General features: G+C 45.4%; 1 long non-coding RNA gene across 1 annotated transcript; it reads left to right on the top strand.

The window, feature by feature from the left end:
- Positions 1-1,068: 1,068 nt before the first annotated feature.
- On the top strand, positions 1,069-3,379 carry LOC120964908 (uncharacterized). The gene is made up of 2 exons (XR_005757130.2): positions 1,069-1,319; positions 1,400-3,379. It is a non-coding gene; the product is annotated as an uncharacterized lncRNA (long non-coding RNA).
- Positions 3,380-4,337: the final 958 nt, after the last annotated feature.

Below are 4,337 nucleotides of genomic sequence, written 5' to 3'. Positions count from 1 at the left end.
GACGTTTGTTTGTCTAAATTTGAACCTAGATCTCAAGGGGGCGTATTTGTTGGTTATACAACAAACTCACATGCTTACCGTGTCCTCAACAAGTCCAATGGACTCATTGAGGAGACGTGTAACATGGAGTTTGATGAAAATAATGGCTCCCAAGTGGAGCAAAGTGGTCTTTGTGATGCAGGTGATGAAATTCCTCCTCAGGCCATAAGAAGAATGGGATTGGTCAAATACTCCCCATTGAGGAACCCCTTGTGGCCGAAGGAGAAGGAAAATGTTCTACTGTAACATCCCAAAATTCTAAATTTTGGAATGTTAATTATTTAAATAGAATTAATTTAAAATTGGCTTGTGTTGCTTTTTGTTTGTAAATTTTGACTAGGATTTGAAACTTTTGGAGTTTAAATGGATATTAAAGTGAGAGGGAATAAAAGGACTTTCCCAATTATTATTTTGAATCTTATTTTGGGTTTGAGAATTTTCAGAATATTTCCAACTTAAATATGAGAGAGGATGACATGACTTCCTCAAAGAATAATATTGGTGAATAATTGAGAATTCTCTCATTTGGATGTTGAACATTTAAAACAAATTCCAACTCAAGAATAATTTTTATGAGAGAAGGTAACATGACTCCTTCAATAGTTGGAAATTCTTTAAATGTTATTTGAATATTCTTTGGAGTTTAAAAATATTTGATGGAACATTTTATAAGTGTCAAAGTAAAGTTACAAAAAAATTATATGTTTTTTTATAAGTATTTTGGCCTGAAAAAAATGTTCGCTGTTTTCAATGTATGTAGCCTATATATGACTGAAAATTTCCTTGGTATTTTACTGAGGTGATTTGGTATATTTGTTTTACCCAATATGTTTCCTACTAGTGGTTTTTTTTAGGCAACCTACTAGTGGTTAAATAGAAACCTATTCTAAACCTTAAACCTACTCGGGCAACAGCCCAGCACTGTCCTGATAGTGCATCAGCCCAGCAGCGGCAGCAGGCCCGTCCCCAGCCGCGCGATCCCCTCTGTCTGCCTCTGTTTTCTCCTCTGCGTATGAAATGTGGGACCCGCGCCCTGTCTTCTACCTCCCGTCCGAGTTCCTCTTCAGCACGACACCGCCGCCGCACGAACCCCGCAAGGATCGCGCCCGATCTCCCTGACCCCTCCGCGATTCGGTCCATCTCAAATTGCAACGTGATCTCTACGAATCCCTCATCCGATTCCCCGAAACGCTGCTCGAGTTTGCCCTCGGAATCGAGCGCGACGACCCCGCTAATCGCAGCCGCCTGAAGCTACTCCGGCGACAAACTCCGGCCGCCCCGTAAGCCCTTCTCCTCACTGAGCATGCCACCTTCTCCACATTGCTGTCGCGGACTCCTCTGACCTCCTGTTTTCTCCCAGATGCGAACCGAGTCGAGCTCCCCCTGAAGACCCGATCTCGCCGGAGCATAGCCGCCGCGCGAGGACGCCTAGATCACCTTCGACTGCACCTCCGACCTCGCTGTGTCGCACCCCACCTCTCCAGTTATTTCCCCGGCGCCTATGGCCACAAGGAGCGACACCATCGCCGATCAGAGCTGCTCCACGACGGTCCCCATTGTTTCCGGCAGTTTTTTTTTTCGGTGACAGATTTTCAACCCAATTTCGTTTTTGACAGATTTTCAACCCAATTTCGTTTCGCTACATCTGGTGATCCGTATATTCAAATCGAGTGATTCTTTTTCCTACATGATCACCATGACCTCTACTATCCCGTAGAGTAAATATTTCAATTGTTCAAACTTTTCAAATTTGAGCGAGTCAAATTTGAATTCAAACTTTCATATGGTGATATCTTGCAGACCGTAGCACATTTTCAATTGATTCCTTTTGCCCGTGAAACACTAGTACCAATACTTGCCGATCACATCCTGTATACTCAATATTCAAACACTTTTTGACCTGTTTCAAATTCAAATTCAGTTCATACTTCATCTCGCTATAACGTATGTTGTAGTATTTCTTTTTAATTAATTCTTTCGCCAAATGTGTCCTTATGCCATATGCAGTATGACACACAACTTGCATGTTGCTCTCCAAATACTTTTGACCTTATTCTATATCATCTCAAACATAAGATTTTATGGCAATATCTCTCTCTGCAGTAAATCTTGTGAGTTGATCCTTCCACCTTTCACCCTATAGCACATAGAGACCTATATTATATATTACAAGCCTATATATATTGATGTTGTTCAACCTTGCCATATTTGTTTTGTTATTCTTTTGGTTCTTCTTCATGGCATGGTTATTTATTTGGATTCTTTCATTTGCGATAGATTGCTCGGAGCGTGACGAGTAGAATTATCAGGAATTGTGAGTGCGAAGAACTTCATCCAACGTATGAATCAATTCGTGTATACACTGAGCTTATGTGAGGATTATATATATAACAAATTGAGTAGTAATTAAGGATTTAATTCACCTCTGGACGGACAGGGTTGTATCATGGTTTCTTGTTCCTTTTCTAAGGACATGCGCCATGGCTAAGTGCGCCCGAATAGTATTGCTGGGTGGTTTCAAGAACATCATGGTTTATACCCTCTGAATGTAAGTGGGTGTCGTCCAGGCTTAAAAAGGTCAGACAGACTTAGTGACTAGTAGCTTCCATGTATAGCCACTCGCTAATATGGGCTCTGGCTTAGTTGATCAGTTGCGGAAACCTTACCCGGATGGGCCTCCTGTGGGACTAGGAGACTGCTTCTGAAAGACTTTGTCTCAATCTTCGGGTTGAGTCCAGTGGGTAAAGTGCGCAAACCTGTGCAGAGTGTATAAACTAATCATGATTAGTCGTGTCCCCAGTTATGGACATATTTGAGCAACTATGCCATTACAGTTGTTGGATGATCTTGACAGATGATACAGTTACTAAAACTTGATGGGAAACTTAATAATGGGGATAGGTTGGAATTGGATTGCCCAATTCAACCATGTGTATTATTTGTAGCAAGACATAATTAAAATTTGACTATTATATTATGTAGTTATCAGGGGAAAATAGCTTTCTGCAAAACAACCACTACATTATCCTCTTGGTATACCTTGCATATAGAAGTAGGTCTGTTATATCATTCTCCGTGTGACTTGCCAATACATTCAAAGTATTGACCCTTCGTGGCTGCAATGTTTTATGTTGCAGATTTCATACGACGAGTGAGTGATCTGATGTAGGGTTACAATGTCTATACTTGACATTTGCATGTGGTGTTGATGGACTTCATGAAGATTTTATTTGCTTTTCCGCCATATATTTTTATGAGCTATGCAGGTATGTATTATATTAAATTCTGGATCTACGATGTAATATTATGACATGTGGTTTATTCTTGATATTACATCTTATACTGCGTGTGCTAGCTATTGATCCAGGGACTATCACAGAGACATCGAATCTTATCAGGTTCGGGTCGTTACAATATCCCCAAACCACCAGAGGCATCCACGAAAACACTTTTCCACCGCGCAACCTTCTGTACCTGTGAGATCCCATCTAGGGACCTTTTCCGGCACCTTGCCTGTCGGAGTAAATGGCCACGGGTAGCCTCATCAGCCTCCCATGGTATTTCAAGACATCGGGGCCGACTGCGCCCCTCAAGCATCAAAGACAGAGGGCCGCCTTCTTGGGGCCGGCTGGTCCAAACGGCCGGCTGCCAGGAGGCGGCGGAATCCAGAAGACGGCCACGGAGTGGGCCGACTCCTAGTAGGCGGCCTCCAGAGAGGCCGACTCCTAGCACACGGCCCCTCGTGCCCTCAAAGTTAGCACCCACATAATCAGGACGAGGCGGGGTGTGGCTACTGTGCAGTCCGTCACCCCCGAATCTACGGCAGAGCGTGGCCACAGTGCAGCGTACTGGGCGGACATCCCCCGACCGGCGTGGCACTGTTGCCACGCGATCTATGACATCATCCATGGCAGAGAGGCCATGCTCCCACGACGAGTTGTCGGTACGGTTCGCAGGCGGCGGCCCCTACCTGCCCGTGAGAGACCAGAAGGCGGCGAGCCCTGACCAGTCGGTTGAGGGGGAGGCCGGCTCCTGGCCAGGCGGCCCTCCCCCCTCCTTGGAGTTTGTGCGCCATTTACCAGAAGAGACGGGGAGTGGCTACAGTGAACGCCTACCAGGCGGCGGGACTGTAGCCACGCTCTCCCCGACAAAGCACACATCATCAGAGACCCTGCCATAGTACTAAGCAACCGACAAGACCTGCAAGCGGCGGGCGCGGCCTGTCGGCCAAGTACAAGACAGCCGGTGGGCCCAGCAGCCCGCGGAGAAGCCGGCCACCAGAGACACTGACATGCGGG

The sequence above is a fragment of the Aegilops tauschii genome, chromosome 5, assembly GCF_002575655.3.
Source record: "Aegilops tauschii subsp. strangulata cultivar AL8/78 chromosome 5, Aet v6.0, whole genome shotgun sequence".
NCBI lineage: Eukaryota > Viridiplantae > Streptophyta > Magnoliopsida > Poales > Poaceae > Aegilops > Aegilops tauschii.
The sequence above is the reverse complement of the archived record's forward strand: the minus strand, read 5'-3'. Positions and strand labels throughout refer to the sequence as shown.